Source organism: Aotus nancymaae, unplaced genomic scaffold (assembly GCF_030222135.1).
Source record: "Aotus nancymaae isolate 86718 unplaced genomic scaffold, 86718_ANA_hifiasm-v0.15.2.pri h1tg000059l, whole genome shotgun sequence".
Classification (NCBI taxonomy): domain Eukaryota; kingdom Metazoa; phylum Chordata; class Mammalia; order Primates; family Aotidae; genus Aotus; species Aotus nancymaae.
In genome coordinates this window covers 55,108,943-55,128,588 of record NW_026988473.1, presented here as the reverse complement: position 1 = coordinate 55,128,588, position 19,646 = coordinate 55,108,943, and the positions used below count along the sequence as shown (strand labels likewise).

The following is a 19,646-nucleotide window of genomic DNA, read 5'->3' as shown; positions in this document are numbered from 1 at the left end:
AGAACTAATACCTGTTATGAGTCGTGTCCTTTAAGAGCTCCTTTCAAAGACTTCTGTCAAAGAAGCTAAAGAGACACCCTGAGATCTGTTCTGGGGATACACTGCTGCTCTGGTGGCTTGGATGGGAATGACCCCGCAGGCTGCTCCTGTGCAATTTTGTGCAGGCAGCCACTGGCCCCCCTACTCTCGGGTCTGGCCCTGGAGTACCCTCTTGCCCCACCCAAGACATGCAGCCCTCTCTGCATCTCTCCACTCTGGACCTTTTGGAAGCGGCTGCCTATTCAGGGGCTTGGGCCTTGACTGTGCTGGGAACCAGTAGGCTTCCTCATGATCTGCCTGTGCCCCTCAAGCCCTGTGGGGCCCTGGGCTCCAAAGTTGTTGGCATGAGTGAGAGTTGGAAAGTTTGCCCGAGAGCTGGTGCAGGCTTGGCGCTGGAAACCATGCACTGCCCTGGGAGTGTCACCTGGCCAGCGACGAAAACCTTGTGTGACTGGGCTCAAAAGCAGTGCATCCAGATTCTCCTCAGAAGTGAGACTTTCCAAAGACCAATGACTTTTCTGTGCTTTTTTTTCCTGCTCCGTACCTATGTCTCAATCCCGCCAAGCAAGGCCTTCCAGATTAGTCACAAAAATGTAAACAAAAAAGCAAAACAGTCAACTATGAAAGACAACCAAGGCAGCCAACAAAAATGTGGCATTGGTCAAGATTTTAAGCCCTGGAAAATTAAAGCAGATAATTGGAGATGTTAAAAAACCAGAATCCAAACCAACCACGCCAGTCAGAAGCCTTCTGACAAGAGCTGGAGCAGCACGTATGAATTTTGATAGGACTGAAGATGTGAGAACCCGGAGTCCTTAACCTGCAATGGGCTTACAATGGCGCTATGAAGTCCCTCTTGCAGGCAGCTCTCCCAACCTCCACTGGTCATAGCCAAATCCAAAATGTTCCACTCTCTAAGGGTTTAGAAAAGCAACATGATTGTGATTGTAAGATCCTGATTTGGAAGTAAAGCACTCAGAAAATGATTCGGTTCCAATACAAGACACTCATGTTCTTCCTGATCTAGAGACTAAGTGGTGTACAAAATCCCTCTTTAATTAAAGGTAAGAGGCAAGAGGTTACTGCTAATCAACAGGAAGTTTCTGGTATCACCTCTGTCCTAGGACAGGCCTTTGATGCTATTATCCCACTTCAATGGGAACTTCCTGGGGCTGACCCAGGTCCCGTTGAGGCCCTGGGTGAGACTCCAGATCCACCCAAGATTCCTGGTGCTATTTCAATCTGAGGAGGGGTCTTCAGTACTCTTAGAGCAACAAGAAACTCTTAGTATTAGTGGGGGTGTTGTCCCAGACTTGCCTGTCTTCCTTCCTGTTCCTTCAAATCCAGTTGCTACCTTTAATGCTCCTTTCATCAAGTTTAGGGAAAAATTTACTATCTCCTGTAATGGGTATAAGCAGTGTAGAAAATGAGAAGCAGGTTCATATAAGCTTTCTGCCAGCTAACACTGAGGGGTTCCCATTAGCCCCAGAGTGAGGGCTCTTCCACGCTTCACTGGTTGTTACCCAACTTCCTGTTGATTTGCGGTAACTTTGAAGGATCTCTTGATGATCTGGTTTAGCACCACATGTGGCTCGTGTTGAGCCTGCAAAGAGGAATCTGGAAGTTACAAAGGAAAACAAGAGGCTCCAGAGGGAAAAGCAGCCCCAAGTTTTAAAGGCAGATTTTGACAACCAGTAAATGGCCCTAAGTCAGAATCCATGGACTACAGTAAATGTGGTCAGGTGGAACAACAAAGATTGGAATGGAACCCACACCTTGTTGAAAATGTAAGAAGAAAGCATGACAGCATCGAGGTGAAGTGCACACAAAACAAGAAATCACATTTAACTGATCACATCAAAGGAGATTTCAGTGTTAATGTTTCAGAAGCCGAGAAATAGAAAAACCAAGTTTGAAATGAACCAAACCTGCAAAATTGTTTGTACAAACTAGAAAATGGCAGTAAGCCTTTACACTATTTACCAACTGAAACAAGTGTCATTTAAAAAATTCAGTATTGAAGAATTCAGCAACACATTGGAAAACAAGTCTTATAAATTCCTAAAAGACATTGAAAACCTTAACACTGCTCTGAGCTCCATTGCTACGGATGTGAGTTGTGGTCATCTCAAGGGGGAGAAGTCATGTTAGTATTCCAGCAGCCTGGCTTTAACTGAAATTCCATTCCACATTCTTTACACTCCATTGTACATACTAGCATCATGACTGATGTTGAAGGTGATCAACCAAATATTCCTGAGAGTATTCCAAGGTAAAGAACCAGAAGATGCATCTCCAGTTCAACCAAGTCTCTTATCTCAAAGATAGATTAACATTGGAGCAAGTGGTAACCATAGAGGCCCTGACTCAACTCTCAGAAGCCCCTTCAGAGAATTCCTCCTCAAAGTCAGAAGGATGAAGAATTAGAGCAGACAACAGCCAGTTTGCTTCATAGCTGCAAAGCTATCCTCTACACTGTACAAAAAAAAACCCCTCCAAGACCCAAACTGACAAGAAGTCACCAAACCATCACCGTCCATCTTCGAAAAAACAAAGTTCATGCAACACAGTGGTTTTCAATGGGCAAACTACACTTTTCAACTCACCTATCAGCTCAGCTACTAACCAAGCATCCCTATTTAGAAGTCAAAAATTCATTCTTCTCTTTTTATACCAAATCAAACTCATCCAAGACTGACATCAATACAAGTATTGTTGCAGGGATAATTACTCTGGAAAGTTGTTCCGAGAATTTATTAGTTTCCACCAAGAAATAATGAAATGGATCATTGTAATCAGATGCTTGACAGCAGCAAAAATTTGGACTCTGCTGATGTATGTCATGAAGCAGCCCATACTCAAATGGAAGCAGATGTTGCAACAGTAGACAGAGCTTGCTTCAATAACTAAGTTCGATTATATAAAACCACAGGACAAGAGTTGCAAGTACACCAACAAGCCTTGTGGCATGTAATGTGCCCTTCTCCTGAGCGTATTTTTGGTGTACAGTACAACAGAAACCACTGTCAAGTGTACAAAATCATGGTTCATCATTAACAAAGCAAAAGACCACATCCCAGAAAAAGACAAAATCCAGCCCATCAAGAGATTGGCTGAAAAAGCCCACAATTGTAAGGTATCAAGACGATGATCAGAAGTGGGAAAAGTTTTCCTATGTGTGGCACAATATGTGACATTTGGATAGCAACGAAATTCAAGATTTTGAGCAATTTTATCCACATGATTTTCCTACTGCATTTGGGAAATTTTCTGACCAAAATATGGTACTTGCTCAAACGAGGTCTATTGTACAACCCAAAACTTTTTCCCCCACTCACTCAGATAAAATTAGAGATATCCTGAATCAACAGAGGAAAAGATTAAGGTTGAACCATTCAATTCACTCAGCTTATTTCATCTTGAAACAGAATCCAATGGGAAGGCATTCACTGATAAACCTTATATTTCTCAGGTAGTTAACGGTGAATGACAATCAGAAAGCCCATCTTTTGACCCAGACCTCTTCACCTAACAACTGTGCTAACGTGATAGCTGGTGATGACCAAATACAGTTTCAGCAGGTTAAGGAGCAACTCATGCATCAGACTGCCAACACTGCCTGGTATCTCACTGAAGACCCTTTACCGAAGTCAGAACTGACTCTCAGGAATGTAAATGTGGTGTGTTCAGGTGGAATTTACATTGGCTTCTACCAAAAGTGAAGAGGGAGTCTGTTCATCCAGTGTTGAAACACCAGGTGTCCACAGTAGACAGTACACAGGAAAATTTTGATATTATGCCATGAACTTCTTTACTAACGATACAAAAACCCTAGTGTCTATAAGATTTTGAACTGCTCATCTTCAACTGTCTTGCTTGAGTTATATAAAAAGACAGGCCCAGATTATACACACCTTGGGGCAGGACTGAGTGTTGCTGCTGTCAGGGAAATCATGGAGAATAGGCATGGTCAAAAAGGAAACGCAATAAAGATAGAAATAGTGTACACTGGTAAAGGGACAAGCTCTCATCAGTTTCCAATTGTTAAGTGGGTTTTAAGAAGCAGCAGTGATAATAGTTCTGTTTGGTCCAGCAGCGTACAGGTCACCACTGTCCAACTGCTGTGTTGGTGGTGCTCATCAGGGTATGGGATGGCATCCCTTTTCCAAAAGCCGATCAGCTATACAGAGCTCACAGAAAATCTAATGTCATACGATCGGCATCCTACCCAATGGAAGATGCACCTACAATGAAAATTGTACCTGTACATGTCAAATAACTGATCCAGAGACTTGCGGAGCTTCGTTCTCTCATTTGTTCATGGAGTATGTACTTTAATCAAGTTTGGTAGAAGCCCAAGCCCCAGAAGATTTATAATTAATCCAAGCTCTCCCTTACACAAAACCTTGAAGATAACTTGCAGAGTTTGGCCACAAAATTAGCTCCCATTTATAAGCAGTATGCTCCAGTAGCTTATCAGAATCAGGCAGAATATGAAAATGTTGCCCAAGTATATCGGCCTGGGCAAAAAAGGGCAAAAAGGCCAATAAAGGGCAAAAAACGTTGTCCCTTCTCTGGGTCACCACTTGCCTGAACTTCTGTGCCCACCCCCACAGTGACATTCACAACATGAATAATGGAAGTAAGGTGGTTTGTATTTTAATTCAAAGAGAAACACTCTTTGGGTGTTATTCCTCAAGATGAGCAGCTCCATGTGCTACCTCTTTATAAACTTTCAGACACAGATGAGTTTAGCTCCAAGAAAGGAATGGAAGCCAGGATTAAATCTGGGACCATCGAGGTCCCGGCACACCACCACAAAACAAAAACAAATACGCGTTTCACTCAGCCTGTTCCCCATTCTGGGAAGAAGGCAGCTGTGATCATGACGGAAGTTCTCGCACATAAGGTCAGTGGATAAAGCCGAGACCATGCAACCTGAAGTAAACAGTAAAACCGATCCCCATTTTACCTGAAGTTCAGACAACACTAAAACCTATTCACTGATGCCATCTTCTCACCCAGTAAAGAGCCATCTCCAGGCTTCTCCTCGTCCCCAAAGACTGCTTCAGCCACACCAACTACATTAAATAATCCAACAGCCTCATGTGGGTTTTAAGCAGCAGCACTCCCCACTGCACAATGCTTTGGGAAGACTCAGTGGTGTCAATGCAGCTGCTGCAGAAGGCTCTGCCATTTCACAGCTTGGCAAAGTCACTCCTTTCCCCACCCTCTGCGTCTGTGACAGAGCCCTTTGTTACTTCTGAGTCTGCCAGTGGTGTGACTGACTGAACCACTAACTTATCAGCCAAACAAGCAGCCCTCCTTCCTCACCTCTCTAAGACCTTGCCTCTTCTCCAATGGAAGATGAACAGCATTCTGAAGCAGATTAGCTTCTATCAGAGAAGCCAATATCTGATGACCCTTGTCACCTGCTGAGTAGAAATTGCCCCACATTGATAAGTATTGGTCAGACAGTGAGCACAGCTTTTTGGATGCAAATATTGGTGGTGTGGCCATTGCACCTGCTCAGGGCTTGGTTTTGATTGTATGTGCCTGGGGACAGCTGCACTCTACCACTGCTGTTGAGCATCCCAACCGTAATCATCCAACCTGCCTCTCCCTTGTCTTGTTACCAGCACAAAAACCTGAGTAAGCCCCAACACGGTTTGGAACTAAACGAGATTAAGTTTGAGGCTAAAGAAGCTAAGAAGAAAATGAAGGCCTCAGAACACAAAGACCAGGCAGCCAATGAAGGTCCAGAGCTGTCCTCTGAAGACAAATTTGGTTCAATTCACAAAGCATTAACATTAACCGATGACAGTGTTGTCACTGTGTCCCCTTATGCTCTCGCACATTACAGGGTCCTATAACTATTGTGTCTGAAGGCTTTTCCTCCTCTTAATGTCTTTGCTAGTGCAGTGCATTTTTTCAAGGTGCCTTGTGCAGGCAACCACTGGCCACTCTACTCCCAGGTTTGCCACCCTAGGATACCCCACTGGTCCACCCAAGACATGCAACCCTACCTGCATCTCTCCACTGTGGACCTTTGGGATGCGGCTCCCCACCTCAGGGGCATGGGCCTTGACTGTGCTGGGAGCCAGTAGGCTTCCCAATGACTTGCCCACACACCTCACACCCTCTGGGGCCCCAGGCTCCAAAGTTGTGGTGGTGAGCACCAGTTGGAAAGTTTGCCCAAGGGCTGGTACAGGCTTGGAGCTGAAGCCATGCACTGCCCTGGGAGTGTGACCTGGCCAGCAACCAAAATCTTGTGTGACTGAGCTCAAGAGCAGTGCATCCAGATTCTCCTCAGATGTGAAACTTTCCAAAGGACCAGTGACTTTCCTGTGCTTTCATTTTTTCCTACTCTGTAGCTATGTCTCGATCCCAACATGCAAGACCTTCCAGATTAGTCAGGAAGGAAGATGTAAAACAAAAATGGCTAACTACAGAAGACCACCAAGGCAGCCAACAAAAATGTGGCACCTGTCAAGACCTTAATCCCTGGAAAATTAAAGCAATTAATTCAAGAAAGATGAGAAAAACACATTACCCAAATCACCCATGCTAGTCAGAAGCCTTCCGACAAGATCTAGAGCAGCATGTATGAGTTTGGATAGGACTGAGGTTCTGTGTCAGAATCCAGAATCTGTAACCCGCAATGGGTTTACAGTGGCATTACGAAGAGCCTGTCTTAGCTGGCAACTCTCCGAACCCCCACTGGTCATAACCAAATCCAAAAAGGTTCCACTTTCAAAGGGTTTAGAAAAGCGACATGATTGTGATAAGATACTCCCTGATTTGGGAATAAGCACTCAAAAGATTAGTGTCTTCACTGAAACCAAGCCCTCCTGATAGAGACTAATTGGTGTGCAAAATCCTTTTTAATTAAAAAGTAAGAGCCAAGAGACAAACTCCATGTTGGTCCCAGAAAGCTGAGGATTCAAGAATCAGTATCCCTACCCCTAGTGGACCTGCAGCTGAGATCCTTCCTGGGCCACTGGAAGGGACATGCTGTGGTGAAGGACTGTTCTCTGAAGAGACATTGAATGATACCAGCGGTTCCCCGAAAATTTTTGCTCACGACAGTCTGTGGTCCTTTGCCCCAAAGAACAAGCCCCAAAGTTACCGCAAGGAAATCCCAGCATTCAATTAGAAGAGTTGGGTTCACGAGTAGAATCTCTTAAGCTATCTCATTCTTCCCTAGATCCTATTAACAGTGAACATGATCGCTACCCAACCTCCAGTCTTTTTAAAGTTCAATTCAGGTATAACTATTACCTGCTTGGCTGTTGATGGGTTCTAGGTCTCTTCTGTAATAAAATTCCTCTTGGCAGCCTCAAAACAAGATCTTTGGTGCTAAAGCAGATCATCAAGAGACCTTCAAGGCTGAAAATCAACAGGAAGTTTCTGATACCACCTCTGTCTGAGGACAGGCCTCTGGTGCTATCACACTTCAAAGGGAACTTCCTGGGGAGATTCTGGTTTCCAAAGCCGGTTCACTCTGGGTGATGGACTCAAGGTCCCTCTGGGCTACAACTCAGTTGCCACCAGGATACTTTGGACTACTATGCCCAGGGACCAACAGGTGAGAAGTTGCCATGCTGGCAAAAGTAATTAATCTTGATTAGCAGGGAGAGAGTTGCCTTTATACAATGTATGAGAGAGGTGGAAAATATGTCAAGCCAGGTGATCCACTTGGACATTTTCTGGAGCTTCCTTGACCCATTGTGACTATGGGCATACATGTGAATCATTCCCCAGATAAGGGTATGATTAAAGTGTCAGTCCCCTCAGGAATAAACAAATTGGGGTCACCCCACAATATGTCATTAAGATTTGCAATGGTGATAGTTGAGGGTGAGAAGAATTGAGTAGCAAAGGAATGAAGGGAAGAGCTATGGCCTAAAACTTCATAGAAAATGGCCTGTAGCTTGTTCTAACCTTAAGTTTCCCTTAAAAAAGGGAGGCCCACTGGAGCTATGAAGGAGATGCTCCCCCACATGTTTTAAGGAGATCCATGCAGTGCAAGAATGGACTGTGGTGGCCGTGAAAACATGCCTTTCAGATTTGAATGCAAGCAGCATATTGGATAGCCTCAGTCACTGTGCTCTATGCTCTAGAAATACATGGCATTGTCAGGCTCCACTTCTGTTTCTGACCAATGAATGAGCACAGCTATTAAGACAGGCCTAATCTTTTGAGATACTGGACTCTATGGGTGCCCTTGTTCAAGGTCTCTATTAACATTTCCAAAACTTTCTTAGGAGATGCACAGACATCTGAGACCCTCCTTGTTTTCCTTCCACCTTCCCAAAGATGAGAGTTATATTGTGACCTCATGGCTCCTAGCCTCCCTTGACATTCCTTTCCATCTGCTTTTATGGCCATTTTCCCTCCAGCCCTCTTCAAATAAGCTTCTGAGATATCTAGTTCCATCTTTATCTGTTCTTGGGAAGACCCATGCCAATACAATTATGGCAAGTCTCACAGGAAAGTCAACATTTTTCCTACAGCAGTGGATCCCTGGGAAGAACTAATACCTTTTAAGAGTAGAGTCATTTTAGATCTCTTTTCAAAGACTTCTCTCAAAGCCAATTGAGGAGGAATAAGGGACTCCCTGAGGTCTGTCCTGGGGAGACTGTACTGCTCCGGGGGCTGACCTGGCAGGGAATGGCCGCACAATCTGTTCCCATGCTTCTTTATGTGTGTAGCCTTCCCCCACAACACACACCCCTTCCTAACCAAGTCTTGAAGCCCTACCTGCCTTCTCTACTGTGGACCTTTGGAAGCAACTCCCCACCTCTGGGGCTTGGGCCTTGACTGTGCTTGGAGTACGTAGGCTTCTCCCTGAACTACCCACACTCCTCATGCCTGTGGGGACCCCAAGCTCCAAAGTTGTGGGGATGAGCACCAGTTGGAAAGTTTGCCTGAGGGCTGGTGCGGGCTGCTGCAGGCTTGGAGCTGGGGGCCTTGCATGTGCTGCCCTGCAAGTGTGACCTGGCCAATGACCAAAACCTTTGGTGACTGAGGGCAAGAGCAGTGCATCTAGATTCTCCTCAGAAGTGAGACTTTCCTAAGGACCAATGACTTTTCTGTGCTTTTTCATTTTTTCTTACTCTGTAGCTATGTCTCAATCTCACCATGCAAGGCCTTCCAGATTAGTCAGGAAGATGTAAACAAAAACAGCCAACTATGATAGACTACCAAGGCAGCCAACAAAAATGTGGCATCAGTCAATACTGTAAGCCCTGGAAAATTAAAACAATTCAAGAAAGGCGAGAAAAAAACCTAAACCACCTATGCCAGTCAGAAGCCTTCTGAAAGAGCTGGAGCAGCACGCATGAATTTGGATAGGACTGAGGTTCTTTGGCAGAACCCAGAGTCCTTAACCTGAAATGGGTTTACAATGGCGCTACAAAGCACCTCTTAAGCAGGTCACTCTCCCAACCCCTGCTGGTCATAGCCAAATCCAAAAATGCTCCACTTCCTAAGGGTTTAGAAAAGCAACATGATTGTGATTATAAGATACTCCCCAATTTGCAAGTAAAGCACTCAAAGAATGATTGGGGTGTCTTGCACTGGAACCAAGTCCTTCCCAATATAGAGACTAATATTGGTGTGAAAAATCCCTCTTTAAAAGGTAAGAGCCAAGAGACAACTCACTCTTGGTCCCAAGGAGTAGAGGATTCCAAAATCAGTATCCCAACCTACAGTGACCCTGTAGCTGACATCCTTCCTGGGCCACTGGAAGGGACATGTCATGCTGAAGGACTGTTTTCTGAAGAGACATTGAATGATACCAGTGGTTCTCCCAAAATGTTTGCTTGTGACTGTGCTCCTTTGCCCCAAAGAACAAGCCCCAAAGTTACCTCTCAAGAAAACCCTAGCATTCAGTTAGAAGACTTGGGCTCACGAGTAGAATCTAAGTTATCTGATTCTTACCTAAATCCCAGTAATAATGAACGTGATTGCTACCCGACCTTCAGTCTTTCTAAGGTTCAATTCAGGTATAACCTTATTAACTGCTTGGCTCGTGGTGGGGCAACTTCTACCTCTAATAAAATTCATCTTGGAAGGCTCAAAACAAGTGACTCTTGGTGCTAAACCAGATCAGATGACCTTCAGAGCTACTGGAAATCAACAGGAAGTTCCTGATACCACCTCTGTCCTAGGACAGGTGTTTGGTGATAGCCCACATCAATTGGAAATTTTAGGGGCTGAGCCAGGTCATGGTGAGGCCCAGGGTGAGACTCCAGATCCACCAGAGATTCCTGGTGCTATTCCAGTCCAAGGAGAGGCCTTTGATACTATTTTAGAGCAACAAGAAACTTTGTATGAGTGGGGGTGTTGTCCTAGATGTGCCTGTCTTCCTTTCTGTTCCTTCAAATCCAATTGCTACCTTAATGCTCCTTCCCAATGGCCTGGGCCCCAAAGTACTGTCTCATATGGACTTGCAGTCCAGAGTGCTCTACATATTTTTGCCTTTTTGCTCAGGACACGCTCAAACTCAGAAAAATTCATTACCTCCAGTAATGGCTATAAGCAATGTAGAAACTGAGAAACAGGTTCATATAAGCTTCCTGCCAGCTAAAACTAAGGGGTTCCCATTACCCCCCGAGAGAGGACTCTTCCATGCTTCACTGGGTGTTTCTCAACTTCCTATTTACAGCTTTGAAGGGTCTCTTGATGATCTGATTTAGCACCAAGGGTCACTTGTTTTTAGCTTGTCAGGAGGAATCTGGAGATTATCAAGGAAAACAAGTGGCCCCAGAGGGAAAAGCAGCAAAGTTTAAAAGGCAGATTTTGACATCAATAAATGACCCCGAGTCAGAATCCATGAACTAGATTAGATGTGGCACGGGGAAGAACAAAAATTGGAATCAAACTCACATCCTTTTGAAAACGTAACTAAGAAAGTAAGCATGACAGGCATTGAGGTGGAGAAGTGGACACACAAGAAAAATCCATTTAACAGATCACAAAGATTTCAGTGCTAATGTCCCAGAAGCTGAAAAATCAAGAAACTGAGGTGGGCAAATGAACCAAACCTCCAAAATTGTTTGTACAAACTAAGAAATAGCATTAAACATGTACACTATTTTCCCACTGAAATGTGTCATTTAAAAAATTCAATATTGAAGAATATGGCAAGACATTAAAAACAATTCTTATAAATTGCTAAAGGACACTGCAAACTAACAACGCTGTGAGCTCAGTTGCTACTGATACGAATTGTGATCATCTCAAGGGGAGAAGTCATGTTTTAGCATTCTAGTAGCCTGGCTTTAACTGCAATTCCATCCCACATTCTTCACACTCCAACATAAGTTGTCATGCTAGTATACACAACGAAGGTGATCAACCAAAAACTCCTGAGGATATGCCAAGTAATGAACCAAAATATGGATGTCCAGTTCAACCAAGTCTCTTATCATTAATGGATAGGAGATTAACACTGGAGCAAGTGGTAGCCAAAGTCAGAGAAGGATGAAGAATACCAATTAAGTCAGTTCAGGGGAGACAACAGCCAGTTTGTTAAATAACTTCAAAGCTGTCCTCTATACCAAGACGACCTCCAATACCCAAATTTACATGGAGAGTCAATCACCGTCCATCTTTGGGAAAACAAAGTTCATGCAACATGGTTCCCAATGGGCAAACTATGCTATCCACATCACGTATCAGCTCAGCTACTAAACTAAGCATCCAAAGTCACATGAATATTCAAAAGTCACAAATTCATTTTCTTTTTATACCAACATCAAACTTATCCAAGACTGACACAAATACAAGTATGGGTCCAGGGATAATTACTCTTGACAGTTCTGAGAATTTGCATGTTGACACCAAGAAATAATGAAGCAGGGTATTGTAACCAGTTACTGGAGAGCAGCAAAAATCTGGGCTCAGATGTATCATGGCAGGATGCAGCCCATACTTCCATTGAAGATGTTGCAACACAGTTGGGACAACTTGCTTCAATAATTGAGTTCAATCATGCAAATTTTATCCTGTGGTTTTACAAGTACACCAACAGCCTTGTTGCATTTAATATACAGCAAAACCACCATCGGAAGGGCACAATACAACAGAAACCACCTTCAAGACTACAGAATCATGGTTCATCATTAAAGCAAAAGAACACAGCCCAGAAAAGAAAATCCACCCCATCAGGAGATTGGGAAAAGAGCCCACAGTTGTAATCAAAATCAGAAGTGGACAATGTTATCCTATACTTACGGCACAATTTGACCTTTCAATGTTATCCAAATGTCACATAATTTTGGGCAATTTTGTCTACATGATTTTCCTACTGTATTTGGAAGGTTTCTTCCTAAACCAAAAAATGGAAAGCAGTGGCTCAAACGAGGTTCATTACACAATTCAAAACAGTATTTCCTCTACTCAGGTAAGATTAGAGATATCCTGAATCAGCAGGGGAAAAGATGAGTGGTGAACCACTGGATTCACTCAGCTTATATCTTAAAACAAAATCCAACAGGAAGGCATTCACTGATAAAGCTTCTAATTCTCAGATACAATTAATGGTGAATGCCAACCAGAAAGCCCATCCTTTGACCCAGCCCTCCTCTACACCTACCCAGTGTGCTAATGTGATGGCTGGCAATGATCAAATACGGTTTCAGCAGGTTAAGGAGCAACTCATGCATCAGCAATTGCCAACATTGCCCGGTATCTCTCATCCAACACCCTTACTGGAGTCAGCACTAACTCTCAGGAATGTAAATGTAGTGTGTTCAGATGGAATTACATTGGTTTCTACCAAAAGTGAAGAGGAAGTCTGTTCAGTGTTGGAACATCAGAGCTGTCCACAGTGGGCAATGCACAGAAACATTTCAGTAATTATGCCATAAACTTTACTAACACTACAAAAACCCAGCATCTATATCTAAGGATTCTGAACCACCCACCTGCAACTGGCTTTTGGTATTACTCGATCAAGACAAAGGCCCGTATTATAAATACCTTGGGGGCAGGACCATGTGTTTCTGCTGTTAGGGAAATCATGGAGATTAGGTATGGTCAAAAAGGAACCGCAATAAGGAAACAGTTTACACTGGTAAAGAAGGGACAAGCTGTCATGGGTGTCTAATTGCTGAGTTTTAAGAAGCAGTTATTAAAAATTCTTTGTTTGGTCCAGCAGCACACAGGCCACCACTGTCCAACTGCTGTGATGCTTGTACTCATAGTATGGGATGGCATTCCTTTTCCAATGGCTGACTGCTATACAGAGCTCAGAATCTCAAGTCATACAATGGGCATTCTACTGACTGAAGATGTACCCTCAATGAAAATCGTACCTGTACATATCAAGGAATATGATCCAGAGACTCGTGGAGCTTCATTCTCTTTTGGCTGTTCATGGAGAATGTACCTGGATGGCTGTAAGTTATCTTCAAGGGTTTCTTTTGTGTGTTTAAGGGAGAACTTGGAACAATTCTAAATCTTCTGGGGCTTGGGCTTCTACCAAGCTTACGGTTTGGCTACATGGTTAGCTCCAATTTATAAGCAGGATGCTCCGGCAGCTTACCTGAATTTTTCAGAATCAGGTGTAATATGAAAATGTTGCCAGAGAATGTCAGCTTGGCAGCAAGGAAGGTCATCCCTTCTCTGGGGTCACCACTTGCCTGGACTTCTGTGCCCATCCCCACAGGGACATTCACAACACGATTAATGGAAGCACGGTGGTTTGTACTTTAACTCGAGGAGATAACTGATCTTTGGGCATTATTCCTCAAGATGAGCAGCTCCATGTGCTACCTCTTTATCAACTTTCAGCCACAGATGAGTTTGGCTCCAAGAAATGAATGGAAGCCAAGATCAAATCTGGGGCCATCGAGGTCCTGGCACCCTGCCACAAAAACAATGTTTGTCAGCCTGTTACCCATTCTTGTAAGTGTTCTGTGATGACAGAGGTTCTTGCACATAAGGGCAGTGGAGAAGAAACCTATTCCCCAAATCAAGCAGAATAACTCATCAACAGTAAGGCTTGGTCACCACCAGCCTTAGGGAGTAACAGACCACACAACTTTAAGTACAAAGTGATAGTGATCCCCACTTTACCTTAAAACGTTCAGACAACACTAAAACCTATTCGCTGATGCCATCTGCCTTTTCATCCAGTTGAAGAGGCATCTCCAGGCTTCTCCTAGTCCCTGAAGACTGCTTCAGCCACACCAACTCCATTGTAGAATAATGCCACAGCCTCGTGTGTATTTTAAGCAGCAGCACTCCCCGCTGCACGATACCTTTGGGAACACTCAGCAGTGCCAGTGCAGCTGCTGAAGGCCCTCGCATTTCACAGCTTGGTGAAGTTACTCCTCTCCCCACCCTGTCTGCCTCTGGTAGAGCCCCTCATTAATTCTGGGCGTCCTACTGGTGTGATTGAGCCACTAACGTCTCATCAGCCAAACTAGCAGCCCTCCTTTCCTAACCTCTCAAGACCTTGCCTCTTCTCCAATGGAAGATGAGCAGCATTCTGAAGCAGAAGAGCCCCTATCTGATGTACCCTTGTCACCTGCTGAGGAGAAACTGCCCCACATTGATGAGTATTGGTCAGTGAGCACGTCTTTTTGGAGGCAAAAATTGGTGGAGTGACCATCGCACCTGTTCACAGCTCGATCTTGATTTAGTGAACTTGGTGAGAGCTGCAGACTACCACTGTTTGAATACTCCAATCATAATTATCCAACCTGCCTTTTTTTTTGTAGCACAAAAACCTGAATAAGCCCCAACACTGTTTTGAACTAAAGATTAAGTTTGGGGTTAAAGAAGCTAAGAATAAGAAAATGAAGACCTCAGCAGAAATACCAGGCAGCTCCTGAAGATATGGAACTGTCCAGTGAAGGAATTCAACCAAATTTGTCATAAAGCATTAACATTAAGCCATGACAATGTTGTCACCATGTCCCCTTATACTCTCACAGACATTGCAGGGCCCTATAACCATTGGGTCTGAAGGCTTCTCTCCCCTTCTTAATGACTAACAGCACTTGGGGAAAAAAAACCCACTGCACTAGCAAAGGCATGTTATTTACTATGTCTTCCTCTCATCCATTTCATCTCTGAGGTAAAAGTATTAACAAATGGAGTGGGTATTCTTAAGTGACTATTTTGACAATTGGTAGGCACATATTTTAAGCAAAATAAGTTTCATCATTTTAAATATGTAAATGTTTCAGTTAGGCATTAACCTTGAGAGAATCAGTTAAGTCTTTCCTAGGAAACAAATCTTAAGGAAGATTTTACATCATAGAATGTGAACCTGTTAAAATCAAGACAGATTAACTACACAGCTTCTGGTGTTTAACCACCTACACCCACTTAAAAATAAGCTGAATTATTTTGTGGTGCCATTGTTCCAACATCTTCCAATTATTGCTAGAAAATTGGCATACTCTTTTGAACTTAAGAAATGTTTTCTCTTGAAGTATTTCTTGTAATTGTTAGTAATGGTTGGAGGCTGTTCATAAATTGTAAGTATTTTAAAAGTACATTCTGTTTTTAAAAGTAACTTGAAATGATGTAGTATAAGTTGCATATTTGCATACAGGAGAAGTTATTTATCCTTGCTGTATAGAGTTCCATTTTAACTGCAGTATGTATTCTAATCACATGGTTTGTGTTTTTACTGTGTCCTTTCATATCCAAGTGTTAGCAACTTGCAGTATATAAAACAGATTGTGAGTAATTGTCGATTATGATACTAGGAAGTGTGTCACCAATATTAACATTTCCTTTGGAACTAGATAAGTGGTCTCTTCTGACTTGAACTACCTGTTTCATCCCACCATTCTCAGTGTAATCCATGAGAGATATTTCCAAAAGGAGATAGGACAGGATAGGTTTCAGAGGAGCCAAATGCTTCTAATGTCTCGAGGTGATAAAATACAAAAATCGAGTGAACAGATATTTGTACTGAAGCCTCTACAGAATTACAAAAAAATTCTTGAAGTATTGTGAAAACATTTCCTACTACCATCAAATGCCTCCCCAAGCCCAAGTCAAACAAGAGGAATGGTACTGTAACATGGCTCTGTTCATTAAGAGCTATTTCCTTATAGCATATTAGAGTTGGGAAAATAACTCACCTGTTCTGATAATTGCATATGTTCTAGGTAACAGGGAAACAGGCATCAAGTTTAGTCTTTCCTTTTTTTCTCCCCCTATTACTTTACTCACTCATTGTATTGCATAACAGAGGACCACCCAAACATGTTTAGAACAAGGAGAACATTCAATGAAATACTTGATTCTGTTAAGGTGCAGAGGTGCTGTAACATTCAAAGTGTCAGATTCCTGGGGAGTATGGAAAACCTAATGGTGCTTCTCCCTTGGAAATGCCATAGGAAGCCCACAACCGCTAACACTTACAATTTTGTTTCAAAAGCAAACAGTTCCAGCAAGCTCTCTAGAGAAAGACTCATTGTAACTTTATGGTGCAAAGTATCTTTTGAGCTTTTGACCAATCTAAGGAATAAGGGATTGTAAACAAAATGTTCATTGATAGACCATCGTGTACAAGTGGATTTCTGCTTGTGGAAATGTAAAATAGGGTAATTCGTTGACTTGTTTCATTTTGTGTGACTTACTTTTTTAAACATGTATATTTTGTGAGCCTAAGTTTTCTTATACAGATAAGTATATAAACAAGTGATTGTTTATGGTTCAGCTGCTTCAGTAAGTTATTTAATACTATGAGGCTATCAGATACACCCTTGTGAGATTGTTTTAGATTTTAGGCCTTAGCTTCCACTAAAAAGTTTCTTCACCAAATTTAACGGATAAAGTTTCCTGGGTCTTTATGCATCCACTCATCTATTCATTCTTTGAGTATACACTTATTGAATGCCTGCAAAATCTGTCACCTCTTTTTCTTTGAATCACCACCTATGACATAGTAAACTTGAATAAAAACTACCCTCAGGAATTTTAAATAGCAAATTATCTTCAGAATAATCCATGGTAACGTATGCAGCAATTCAAATTGATCTGTCTCTATAGGTTTCTTAATCTAAATTTGAAACATCAATGTTAGTTTTTGGGACTACTGGGATTTGTGATGCTTGTTGCAGTTTGCCAAAACAAGTATATGAAAATATCAACTGAAATATTTCCATTCCATTGTTGTATCATGAATGGACGTCCTAAAGTAATTATCCCACTGTGGGAACAAAATTGGGTTCCTACTTGGTTGGACTCTAATTTTAGCAATTTACCATCTTATTTCTCTGCCCTGTGATTTTTGAAAAGCTGATTCACTGTTCTGCAGCATTGTGAATGTTGCTAACTACAATGCTTTTAGAATGCTCTTTCTCATGAAGCCAGGAAAAATTTGTTTAAAGAAAAAAAAAAAATAGGAGTGAAGGAGAGAGGGGCCAAGTTGGCCGAACAGAAAAAGCTCCTGTATTCCTTTAGGCTTCACATACACAAACTGAACTTTGGTCAGCTTTCATTTTTCAAAAATCACGTTGTTGCCACCCTCCGGAAGGTCTGTTCCCCCTCTGGAGGTCCCATCTTTAACAGTCCAAGACGGTCTTGTGACTGTGACCTGCAAATTAGACACTTCAGCTCATCCAGTAAATTGCGGTCCCCTTTCCAGTGTCCCACCCATACAAAAATAGCAAGCTGAAACAGAACTGTCAGATCTCTTCATACCCTGCCAACTCTTTCTTGTAAGTTAAAGGAATATTGGCTTCCTTTCCCTTCAGTTGTCTAGCTGTCACAAGGAACTGGAGTAAAGCCCTGGGGCAGCCAAAGTTATCTTTTGCTGGAAGACTCCAAGACGGAACTTCATTGGCCAAGACCCCTAGACTTCGTTATAGCATCTTTTATTTCACAGTTTGAAATGGCTATTTCTTTTATAACGTTAATGGTTTTGCTTCAGACTGCAGCAGTGATAAATAATGGCATTTGACTCAGCCAAACGTGCAGTTCAGAACCAAGTGGTCTCTCCTTAGAGGTGCCATCCCCAACCTCATCAAAACAGCCGCAAGTGCACATGGTGCATGGTGCCTTCCCTCCCAGCTCAGGTGCCTCTGTCTGGCAGCACACTCGAGCCACGCCCAATGCCCACAAGGGCAGGAGAAAACTGCAGCTGTCACTGGGGCCCTGCATGGAGGTTCTTTCCCCAGATCTCCCCTTTTTGCCCCTTAAGCTGTGTTTTTTTCCCTTCCCCATTTATCCCCTTCTCTAAGTGAAGATTCCTTTCCCCAGCACTCTGCTTATGATTTAAAAATGAAGGAGTGACCCCTGCTGGCTAATTGCAAATTTGGCAGGGCCCATTTGGGACCGACATGGAAGTCCCCGAAATATTTTGTCCTGAACTCAATTCCAGGCTTCAGGCTGAGGCTCTAGAAAGGAAACCTGATCTGAGGAATCCAAAGCCAGGTGACAGGCAATGTAAATAGGCAGAACAAGTGCCTGACGACTAAACCCCTGCTTCATGGAAGGAGACCATGGTCCACGACATAGACAAGGCTCAGGAAACAAAGGTCACCGACAGTAGGGAAAGTAGAGGCACAGGTAAGGGTGGATAATTCCTATTCTCTTGGTGCTCCCTGCTTCACTGTTGTAGATTACAATAGCACCCATGGTGGCATTTGTCAAGCGTCACTGGGACTTGGTGACAAGAGGAATGCCTTTCTTCCTCACACCAAGCTTTTGCTGAAAGGGGAATGAGGAATGCCTCTATTTCCCTTTTTTCCAGAATGGGCAAGCAGTTCTCTTTACCACCCCAGCTTATACTCCTCTGGAGTGTATCCTGAACCATGCAGAATGCTTTAACCCTCAGTATCTGGAGGAAATATGCCTCATAGCCCTCTGCACAAAGGTTTGGCTAAATTATAAAGGGCTGGCTTGGCCTCTGGAGTCATACTATCAGGAAGTTGGACCTTTTTATATAGGAATGAGGACAGATGGTCTGAGGCTCCACATGTACAGCCTTTCTATGTCTTGCAGGGTAATGTAGAGCTTTGCCAACTATGTAGGGTTAATGAAGCCCTCCTGTTTGCCATCTAAGGAAAGGCCACAAGGGGCCATCTCAAAGAACGCATTCCTGAGGCACCACCAGCAGAGAAGCTGGCTCCATGCCCACCTTCCTTATCCAGCTTCAGTCTCTCCTGCCCCCTCCTAGAAATCCTCACATTAGACAAGCCCCAGTCTTACTGTTGCCCCTCCAACAGATGCCTGGTGAATTTGGCTCCAGTAAGGTCCAGGTCCTCCTCCCTATAGAAATTAAAGCAAATTAAGGGGACCTTGGCAAATATTCAGATAACCCTGACAGGCTTTTTGGAATTTAACCCAAGCATTTAAGCACTCCTGGAAAAAAAAAATGTTACTTTAAAATAAAACCCTGATGGACACTGAGAAGCAAGCTGCTCTGCCAGTGGCAGAAACATTTGGGGATGAGCTTTGTATCACATAGCATCAGGGAGAGGGGCAAACTTTATCCAAATGGAAGAAAAGTGACACCAGTAAAATAAAAATCTCACTCCCACTTGGAAAGGCAAATGGGCACTTGGGAAAGCACACCTCTCTACCTCCCGATTCAGTGGAGAAACTACTAATTATGAAGAATACAT

The 19,646-nt window shown here is 43.2% G+C and overlaps 3 pseudogenes; all 3 read left to right on the top strand.

The window, feature by feature from the left end:
* Nucleotides 1-585: 585 nt before the first annotated feature.
* Nucleotides 586-1,285, top strand: LOC135268086 (methylcytosine dioxygenase TET1-like; annotated as a pseudogene).
* Nucleotides 1,286-1,662: 377 nt separating this feature from the next.
* LOC105720062 (methylcytosine dioxygenase TET1-like) lies at nucleotides 1,663-5,912 on the top strand (annotated as a pseudogene).
* A 503-nt stretch (nucleotides 5,913-6,415) lies between these two features.
* LOC105720061 (methylcytosine dioxygenase TET1-like) lies at nucleotides 6,416-15,022 on the top strand (annotated as a pseudogene).
* Nucleotides 15,023-19,646: the final 4,624 nt, after the last annotated feature.